The sequence below is a fragment of the Meles meles genome, chromosome 8 (assembly GCF_922984935.1).
Source record: "Meles meles chromosome 8, mMelMel3.1 paternal haplotype, whole genome shotgun sequence".
NCBI classification, from domain to species: domain Eukaryota; kingdom Metazoa; phylum Chordata; class Mammalia; order Carnivora; family Mustelidae; genus Meles; species Meles meles.
This window is the reverse complement of record NC_060073.1, coordinates 99,007,817-99,018,765: the sequence shown is the minus strand read 5'-3', so window position 1 is coordinate 99,018,765 and position 10,949 is coordinate 99,007,817. Positions and strand designations below refer to the sequence as shown.

At 42.9% G+C, this 10,949-nt stretch overlaps 1 protein-coding gene across 1 annotated transcript in view; it reads left to right on the top strand.

Annotated features, from left to right (window-relative positions):
* Positions 1–840: 840 nt before the first annotated feature.
* Positions 841–10,949, top strand: part of PKNOX2 (PBX/knotted 1 homeobox 2) — a 307,718-nt gene continuing 297,609 nt past the window's right edge. Inside the window, exon 1 of the mRNA XM_046016851.1 lies at positions 841–964. The gene's annotated coding sequence lies outside the window, so the exon portion shown is untranslated. The remainder of the gene's footprint in view (positions 965–10,949) is intronic.

Genomic DNA, 10,949 nt, shown 5'->3' with positions numbered 1-10,949 from the left:
TTGGATCGAGGCAGTCCTGGCTCCGCCTCCCGTCCCACCGCGTTGTCAATCACACCATCTCTTAGGTAACCCACAGAACCATTGGTCAGTCTAGCGTGGGGGCGGGTTGTTAGGCGGCTCTCCCGGCCGCCCTCGCTGTTACTATGGAGACTACAGCAAGGTTGTGAAGCGGAGGAAGGCAACACCTTCCTCCTTCGGCTAGTCTCGAAGTCCGAGATTTGTACAGCGGTTTAAACGTTAATGTCTGTTTCGGAGTCTGATGGACATCTCAGTCCCCGACCCACTGGTTTGGGTGGATGGTGGGACTCCAGGGGCAAGTCAGATTAGGTCTCGGAGGGGTGAGGTCAGGCCCTGACATTGAGGGTCCCTAAAACCTCCCACCCTATCCCACCCCCGGACGGAACCGAGTCCGAAGCACAAGCTGTATGTACCAGCGTCATATTTTCGTTTATCCTTGCCTCGCCTTATTTTATTTGGAGCTGTTCTTCCGTTAGCCTTAGGAAGTAGACTATGGCAAGAATGATTCTTCTCATGGGACAGACTGAAGAAGCGAGGCCAGGGTCCATCAAGTAAATCAGTAGCCACACCTCCAGGCAGCTGGAACTGGTCCATGCCTTAGCCAACTGCTGTTACCTAACTGCAAACTAAAGCTCGCCGTGATTTTGTTCCAAAGCTTTGTATGGCCCGTTAGACCAAAATATCCATAAATCAGGCCAACCAATGGAAATAGGACAGAGGATGCACGCTCCACGGCTGAATCAGGAAGGGAAAACAGACAACACTCAAAAAACAATACCAAATTTGAGAACTGGAGTGCTTGCATCTTTGACCTTAGACAACATTCTGAAACATCATGAAGCAAACTATTCAGTCCTGGAACACTGAAACTCTGATTTAGGGAATTCAGCTCCTGCGTCATAGCTTTATGGGTAAAATGGAAGAAGATGGTTGAATTTCATTAAATGTAAGTCTCAAATTTACTTTTAAGGTTTCATTTGCAGTCATATGTCCTAACAAACTACTACTTATGTGTTTAACAACTGAACCACTTGGCCCAATGCAGAGCTCTGAGGTTAAGAAAACCATTATTTTGATTAATTCATTTCATTGGAATCAAGTGTTAACTGTGGCTAAGCACTGGTAGAGACTATAAGGATACAGAAAATACTGTGTGATTCCTGTGATTACTTAGTAAGCTGTGGTTTGTTACTGCCAACAGCATATGAAACAATTAGGAAATATGTTAAGGCAAGATATAATATGAGCCAAATTTAATTGCCCTCCATAATAATAATAATACTTCATATTTGCAGAGCATTTTGTAGTTTTCAGAGCACTTCTTCACTCATATTCTTTGGGGAAAATAGTGTTTTGGCTGGATTTAATTGGGAGTCTTTGTGGTATAGTTAGCATGAATGCTGGGACCTGGCATATGGGTAGGAATGGAAAAGGTAGAACAGAGATAGAAGGGAATCCAGGATGAGAAAACAGTTTGAACAAATAAAATGAGACATGAATGAGCATTGAGTATCTGGGGAATAATGTGGAGACTGGTCAAAGCCTGAGTGGAGACAAATAATGGAAAATAACACCATTTAGACCAACTGGTTAGAACCAGTTTTGACTTCTTAATGTTTTGGGGGAGAAAGTGTTCAAAAGTTCGAGATTGGGAAAGTTAACCTTCTTATACTTCAAATGATCAATCTGACTTTAGTTAAATTATAAATTAAGAATAAGGCATAACTGAGAAGGCACTCCAAACCTCTTACATCTTCCCAGATGGATATAATATTTTAGGCTTCCTCTCACATCAAGGGACCCTCCCCTGGAGCCCCACCTCTATCTTACCCCTTAACTGGGAGGAGGTATTAGTTTTCTGATTAAATAATGATATTCTGCCCTCTCACTGAAATTGAGAGAAGTGCTGTCACCATAGTGCTCCATCTTTTGCCGTCTCTTAATCAAAGTTCACTCTAGAGAAGATTGATTACTTGACTATCCAACCTTTCTCCTTTTAAAAATTGTCTCCTCTGTCAAGTGTAATACAGAGCCTCTCCACGTTGCTCCACATCTCTGCTGTATATGTACTGTTAATATTGTACTTGTAGAATGTATTAGGCACCATATGTATATGCATATCATTTGTTTAATTACAATTTCCTTTTCTCCTAAACAAACCAGAAAGTTCAAGCAATAACAACACAAACCAGGGCCTAATTGACTCTTTCTTCAATGTGTAAAATGATTTGTTACGCTGTCTGACAGAGGTATGGTAGCAAAAAGACTATGGCAGGTAAGGAGTGATTTCAGCAGAAGGCATAAAATTTTCACTTTATAGTCAAAACTTTTTCTGCCAGAGAGTCCTGAATTGTTTTATATACATTTTCTCATATGTGGTTATTTGAGCATTTCTGTAGGTCTGGAAGTGAACCCCAAACCTAAGTAATTGTTGGTTATTAGCTGAGACTCAAAAGCTACCATTGTTCTATTCTGCTAATTGGGAAACTGGGTAAACAAAAATTTCCCCCAGTACAATTGTCACTTGTTGAACCCAAGTTACTGGCTTTCCAAGGTCATCCAGAATTAACAGCATGATGTTCCAGTTCATAATGTTTACCTGATGCTATAGACCAGGGGTCAGCAAACTATGGTCTGGGACCTCATCTAGCCTGCCATCTATTTTGTGTATGACCTACAAGCTAAGAATGAATTTTACATTTTTAAATGGTTTGGGAAAAAACAAAAGAAGAAAACTGTGAAAACCGTATGAAATTCAAGTCTCAGTGTCAAGTCTCAGTGTTTTACTGGAACACAGGTATGCTCACAGGTTGTCTGTGGTTGCTTCGACTTTACAACACCAGAGTTGAGTAGTTAATACAGAGACTGTATGGCCCCTAAGCCTGAAATATTTACTGCTAGACCCTTGAGAAAAAGTTTTGAGCCTAACTATCTCAGAGGTCGCTAATGATGGATGCCTGGGTGGCTCGTCAGTCAAGCGTCTGCCTTCAGCTCAGGTCATGATCCCAGTGTCCTAAACTGGGCTCCCTGCTCAAGGGGCAGTCTGCTTACCCCTCTCCTTCTGCCTCCTGTTCATAATCGCTCTCTCTCACTCATGCTCTCTCTCTCTCAAATAAATAAATAAAATCCTTTTTTTTTTTTTAAGAGGTCTCTAATGAATCAGGTCCCATGAAATGTTGGAACTAAAATAGACTTTGGAAATCATGTTAATAAAAAACAAAATGAAAACTAACATTGATAGAGACAAATTATTTTTTGCCTAAAACCCCATAGTTCATGGACAGTGCTGGTATTAGAATCCTGGTTCCATTGGTCCAAAATTTCTTTCATCCATGCTGTGTCTTTTCTCATGTAGAGCTCATCTGTCTTAGAATGGGATAGGTGTTGTATAGTCTGGAGGCAAGGAGACTTCATCATATCTTTCCTAATTCTGATCCCATGTCCCATCTAGACAAATACAGTGCATCATAATCGGTTGGATGCATCCTTGCATCCAAGGATGGATCCTTGCACTTGCATTCCTTCAGCCAATATGAGTTGTCTTCTGTTTTTCCTCATTTCTCAAAATGTATTTGACCATAATGAGAAACTTTCTTACTTCTACGCTCTTTTTCTCTTTTAAAAAAAAAAAAATCTCTTTTTCTCCTTCAGTAAAGGAATTCCGAGGTGACTGAGTTTCTATTCCAGTCTAAGTTTCTTCAGGGAGATGAGGATGATTAGGAAGCCATAGACGCACTGTTATTAGTGTGGAGTCCATGGATGGTCCATATGTGCCGGGAGAGGAGGGAGTGTGTCTACAGACCCCTTTGAAAGGAAGGCTTAGTGGTTATGTGTGTATGTAGGCTTTTCTGGGGAGAGTATACATACTTTCTTCAGATTTTTAAGAGCTCATGACCCCAAGAAGATTCAGAATTATAGGTATGTGTGTATATATAAAAAGAGATGTGTCTGTGGGAGAAAGCTGCTCAGATGTTTGACAGGGGAGACTGATTTGGGCTCTGTGAGACCTCAGAGGATATGAGGGGAGAACTCTCTGCCCACTTACCTCAGCCCACCCAAGTTTTCTACCTTCTCTGCCACTCGTAGAGATGATAAAAATTCATCAGATTCACATAACGGTTGAACTCCAATGGTGATGAAATCCCAGTATAATTCTCTCCAAAGAACGTTCTGATTAATAGAAACTGCAGAGGAACTAATTTTATGAAAATAGCAAACGGGATTGTTTTAGCCAAAGCAAGCCAGGAGAGTGGGTGCTGAGAACGAGGGAAAGATGCAAGCAGCCCCATTGTGCAGAGCTGACAGCTCCAATCTGGCCGTTTATTTATTAAACATCTTTCCGCTGTAAATGATTGAGCCTGGATTCTGGGAGATGAGGGAGCTGACAGGATAAGACAAAAGGATGGAAAGCAAACGTGCACAGCTTCTGCCAGCATTACTGAAGCATTGTGTCTTATGAGAGCCTCTGCTTCCCCCGGTTTGGGGAAGGGGGCGAGTTCCCTCTTTGGTGGGACTCCAAAACAGAGGAGACAAGTAACAGGCTTTTCATTTCTTGAATTATTTGTCCATTCTTTTTTTTTTTAAAAGATTTTATTTATTTATTTGACAGACAGAAATCACAAGTAGGCAGGGAGACAGTCAGAGAGAGAGGAGGAAGCAGGCTTTCCGCGGAGCAGAGAGCCCGATGCGGGGCTCGATCCCAGAACCCTGGGATCATGACCTGAGCGGAAAGCAGAGGCTTTAGCCCACTGAGCCACCCAGGCGCCCCTATTTGTCCATTCTTAGCAAGTTGGATTATCCTTCAGAGAAAATTCAACCCGTTGGCTCAACAACTGTGAGCCAGGTGTTTGTCTGTTTTCTAAAAGGACTACTTCGCTCACACAAGGAAGAACCAAATTAAATGTTTTAGTCTACTCAGCGGCCAAAAGATTGAGGCCATTTGGCTTGTTTGAGAGCTGGGAAGATTTTTTCATGCTGGAAGGAGTTCTGATGTCTATTCCTTAAGCTGGAGAACAGGAAAAGGCTGGTTGGTTGGCAGAGAAGCAGTTGAATTCGGATTATGCTAGTAATCATTTGAAAAGCTGGAGTTGTGGAAAATAGGAGAGGAGCTGGGTCAGAGGGCAAGAATCTCCATGGCCTGCTCAGGCACTGCCTACTCATTGGCTGCAGGCAAGTGATCATATGTCATTAATATGGATGCCTAAGGGTAGGGACATTCATGCATGGGCTCATTCATTTGACAAACATTTATACTGAGTATCACTGGATGACTTGCCCTGTTCCAGACCGTGGGGGTGAAGAATGAACCAAAAATAGTCCCTGCTCTCATGAAACTTACATTCTAGTGGAAGAAGCCAGATAATCAACAAATAAATATGTGAAACACCTACAGGTTTCACGTGCTAGAAAGAAGAAAACACGATAAAGGAATAGAGATCACGAGGGGCATGTAGGTTGAGGGGTGTTTACACAGGGTCATGAAGGAAGACCTCTCATCGAGGTGACAGCTTAGCAGTGGCCTGAAGGAAGTAAGAGAGTGAAGAACCAAGGGCCCAGCAGGCAAAAGGCCCTTGGAGGGGAGGTCTACAGGCATCGTCCAAGAAGAGCAAAGGAGGTCAGTGTGGTTGGAGCTGGGGGAGACGCACAGAGGGCGTGGTAAGCCTTGAGCTTTCCTCTGAGTGACATGGGAAACCATTTGGAAGACTTCTGAGCAGAGGAGTGACCTGATTTGACTGGCCAAGATCGACTACAGAATGGGTATGCCAACTACCAGTTCATACAGTCTGTGGTCAGAATGCGGCCCGATTCCCGTAATGCCAAGCCCTTAACCAGCTTGTGGTGATTCTTCCCCAGAATGTAGAGTGAGAAGGCTAATTTCATTTCTCCTCATCTCTAGTGGGGATGAGATTTTTTTTTTTTGTTCTTTGTAGAATGGCATCCTGCCCTGGAGGGTGATGATAAGGTGGAGTTTAATGTCCCTTTGCTCTTCTACAGACTGGGAGAGGATCTGTTCCCACTGTTGCCACTGGCCCTAGCCTCTGGGTTCACGGTCCAGGCGTTCTTTTCCACAGAGCTGACATAAAGCAACCAACTGGCAAGAGAAGGATTCCACGAGTTGTGATTTTCCCAACTCTTGTGAAGGAGAGGCCAGCAGCCTGAGAGCACACACCAGGCAGCTGCGGGGAGGATATATATGGCAAAACTCAGCTGGAGCCTATACAGGAACATTTGGTGGGTGGGGGAAGGAAGCTCACCATGCTTTATGGGAAAGTGTGAGCGTATTAGAAGAACCATGGGGTTTCTGGATTAGCAGATGTCTTGAGGCATTGTTACAGACCGTGACAGGCCTGAGCCCCATGCCTCCTTACAAGATGTGAAGTTCACTTCGCCCGAGAAGCAGCTGAAAAATGCTCCCGTTCGACGGAGGTCACACCGGTGGGCACTGAGTTGGTTCCATCAGGGCATTTCGGAGGAGGATCGAGCAGAGCTCGATCAGTGCAGCCACCGTGCTTGGGCTCTGAGAGAGAGGAGATGGCCAGAATGGAGGGATTTTAAAATATGGTCACAAATCTTATGTGAGCTCACAGCTATTCAGATTCAAAGGCTTTTTATAGGTTGGTGCTGTGTTCTGGGATTGAAAACCTAATACTTAGGAAGGAGATCTAAGAGGTAAATCAGGATTAGAAATATAACTCTCTTGGAAGCATACCAATACCTAGGTATGGCCCAGCTTAAGAGGGTGGTCTCATAAATATTCCACATTTTTTAATGGCAAGGAGCCCTGTGCATAAGGAGGAAAAGAAGCCTTGAGGATTCCAGTTCTGGGATTTTCTGCCCCTGAACAGTGTTTTGCTAACCTTTGGGGCACTTGCCAAACTATCCTCAATAGAAAACATTAACATGAGTTTGTTTCACAAACTCAGAGGCCCTGAAGGCAGTAGATATGATTTAAATTAATCTAATAAAGAAATGATGATGGGGTGCCTGGGTGGCTCAGTGGGTTAAGCCTCTGCCTTCGGCTCAGGTCATGATCTCAGGGTGCTGGGATCGAGCCCCGCACCGGGCTCTCTGCTCTGCAGGGAGCCTGCTTCCCTTCTCTCTGCCTCTCTGCCTACTTGTAATCTCTCTCTCTGTCAAATAAATAAATAAAATCTTTTTTTAAAAAAGATGATAAATAGAATTGGTTCTTTGATTACTTTGCCAACATATTGCCCAGGATGAGGTAGAAGAGTCAGGTAGCTTGTAAGTGGGGACAAGGAGAAGAAAGGAGGGGAGTGCAGAGGGCAGGGGGTTTGAGGAATGAAGACGTGGAAGACAGATCCCTTAAAAAAAAAGAAAACATACTGTGTAATTATTTAGGTGGCCCACAGTTTAGAAGGATGGCCATCTCTGATCAGTCATTTCTCTAAACTCTTGCTTCTGGAGATGATTGTACATTTAGTAAAGTCTAGATTCTGCCTGACCCCTTGGTCATGTTTTAATCTAAGGAATAAAGGCCTGATTCAATTCACTTCAAAAACTGAACGTCTGGGGCGCCTGGGTGGCTCAGTGGGTTAAGACTCTGCCTTTGGCTCAGGTCATGATCCCAGGATTGAGTCCCGCACCGGGCTCTTCTGCTCAGCAGGGAGCCTGCTTCCCCTCTCTCTCTGCTCTGCCTCTGTCTGCTTGTGATCTCTCTCTCTGTCAAATAAATAAATAAAGTCTTTAAAAAAAAAACAACTGAACGTCTGCCATCCAACAGGCAGTGTTCTAGAAATGGGAGGTATGAAGATGAGACATAGTTTGTTTTGTTTTTGTTTTTTTCTAAATTGTTCACATTCTACTGTTTGAGACAAGAAAAAACACCCTGCAGTAAAGGCTGCATCAGAGGGCAATCTGGGGTGCTTCCTGAGTACAGGGCAGGAAATAGAGGAGTCAGGGAAGGTTGACTCTTGAACAGGGTCTTTATGGATGACTAGAAACTCTCCACAGAGGATAAGAGGGAGAGGGTTCTACGCACAAGGACTAGCACATGCAAATATTTAGTGGTATGAGAGAGAATAACAAATAGGGAACAGGTAAGGAGGTCAGAGTGTCTGTTGTATGGAAGGTGCTGGGGCTGAAGGCATGGGAGGTGGGTAAGGGCAGAAGATGAAGAGAGGGGTTCATTGGAATCTGAGTCATCAAGGGCTTGTATGACATGATGAGGGATTTAAAGATTTTTGTTTGTTTATTTATTTGAGAGAGAAGACAGAGAGATTGAGCAGGGGGTGGGGCAGAGGGGAGGGACAAGCAGACTCCCTGCTGAACAGGGAGCCCAATGAGGGGCTAGATCCCAGGACCCTGAGATCATAACCTGAGCCAAAGGCAGACGCTTAACTGACTGAGCCCCCCAGGCGCCCTGACATGATGAAGAACTTAGACATTATCCGGCCGATTCTGATGAGCCACTGAGAGATTTCATAACGGAAGGTATTTCTATTTTTTACATATAAACAATCTCTTCTGTAAGTCTCTTACAGATATCTACCTAGTTATCTGGCCTCTGGTGGAATCTGTTCAGGATTGGAGAGCTCGCAACCTCCCATAGCTACCCACTTGGTTGTCGGATGGCTATAAATCTTACAGAGGTCTTTCTTACACTGAGCCAAACTCCACATCCTCATAATTCATACTCACTGTGTCTAGCTTTGCCATTTGTGGCAACATATAAGAGGCCACTTTTAAAATATTTGAAGATAGCAATGAAGCCTTCCCTTAGTTTTTAGCTTTCTAAGTTAAGTACACACGGAGTTCCCTTGTTCTTGATTTATTTCATTTCTAGACTCCTTTACCATCTGGTCACAGCAATCTGGATGAACTGTCATTTGTTTTTCTATTTGTTTTTAGGCTGGACTTGAACTGTGGCTTATTAAAAAATCTGTAGAATCTGGTGCTCGAATTCCTCATAATACATCACATAAGCTTGGAGGACAGTGACACTCTTCCCGCTTCTTTTGAGCAGGACACTCCGCAACCATCAGGGACTCGTGTCCTTAGATTGTCACTGGTCACATCTCACTGTCTGCTTTCAAAGTTTATGATTAACTGAAGCTTCTAACTCTTCGGCACATTCATTACTGCCAAGTGAAATCTCCACCCTACGCGGTGTGTGCAATTTATTTTTGAAATCTAAATGTAGGACTTTACATTTACTTCAATTTTATCTTGTTACTTTTCCAGACTACTAGATCCCAGCCTATTAGATTTATTGTTAAAGTCTTGATTCTTCTCCCAATAATATTAGTGGGTCTCTTTGCACATTTGATAAACATTCTTTGTTAATTTGGATGATTATGAAAAATGTTGGCTAGCATAAAACTTGGCAGCATTGGAAACCTCCTTCTTATCTGGGTATGTGTTCAGACAACTTCAGTTTTGCCTAATGACCCATTTTACAGCATTATTTATAATGATAACTTCAAAAATATATGTGTTTGGCATTGACTCCCATTCAAATTAATAAATGTTCATTGCTGACCCCCCTATCTGCTAGGTTCTGTGTTAGGTTCTAAGGGCATAAAAATGATCAAGACATCAGTCTTGTCTTAAAGAGCTCACAATTTAGCAGAGTTGATAACCATATATACACCAGCTCCAAATTAATATGTGTATAATTAAATATATAACTCTAACTTGTTAGAGATATATATGTTTTTCAATGTAAAATATAATAGGTATTGTATATATTATATCATGTTCCACATTAGCAGTATAAGCAAAGTTTACAGAGGACCTGGAGCAAGGGGAGATTACTTCTTCATGGGGGAAAAAGAAAGGAAGTCTTCACTAAGGAAGTGACACTAACTGGGCCTTGAAAAATATGCAGGATTTTTGTGAAATGAGTAGAGCATGGAGATGGGAGATATTCCGAGTGAAGAAATGGGATAAGCATGGAGGAATGCCTGTCCTCAGAATGGTTCAGGAAGAGCAAATATCTTAATGTGGGTGGAGTGCCAGGTTCAGGGACAGGAGTGACGTAAGAGGAAATGAGGTGGGGGAGTGTGAAAGGTCTCAAATGCTATGTGAAAGAAGTCGGTTTCATTCTGTGGCCAACTCAGAAGTCTTTAAGCAAGAGAATCAGTGGCATGATCTGATTTATCAACTTCATAACTCTACAGGGAAATGAGTTCATTTGAACAAAACTTATTCTTAGTGACCCTGTGTCAGCCCTAGTAGTAACTGACTGGAAGCTTCTGTTTAATAAGCACCTCAGTCTTTCTGTATATGTTTTGCTCCTACTTTTTTAGCTTCTACGCATTTCCTAACTGCTGCTTTGACCTTTGGCCTCATGCCTTTTTTTCCCCTTAAGGCATTTGTGTTCTGTATTTGTGTTCTGTATAGCCTGCTCTGACCTTTACTACTTAACGTGTCCTCTGGCTGTGGCTTCTGAGCCTCAGCCATTCCCTGTCACTCAGAGCTGGCCCTGCCTTCATTCTGGATTGCTCACCTGCTTTCATTTCCCCAGGCTCCAGTGGCCTCTGTTCTGTTCCATCTTAGTCTAATCTGGTCTCATCCTTTGCACTACCATCTTTATCTCAGTTCTTCTATTCTAGCTCTCCGACCTGCAAGTTGTACCTGTTTGCTCACTGTGGATTCCATTCTAATGATAAAATGTAATCTTTCCTTTCTAGAAGCTATACGGTACCATTGAAGAGACAGGACTAGCACACAGGAAACTATATAAATTACAATTAGTTGACTAATTAGATATATGAACTAGAGATATATGAGCTTAGAAAAAAGATTGAACCTTGGGAGGAATGATCCTTTCTAAAAGTTTGGGTATTTGAGACACAAACCTTTCTTTGGAAGGAGGGGGAAATCTAAGGCGGAACTTCCTCTGTACTTCCCTATGATTGGCTCCAAAGCTGCCTGTATTAGAGGAGCTACCTGGTCTGTGCCATCTAGTG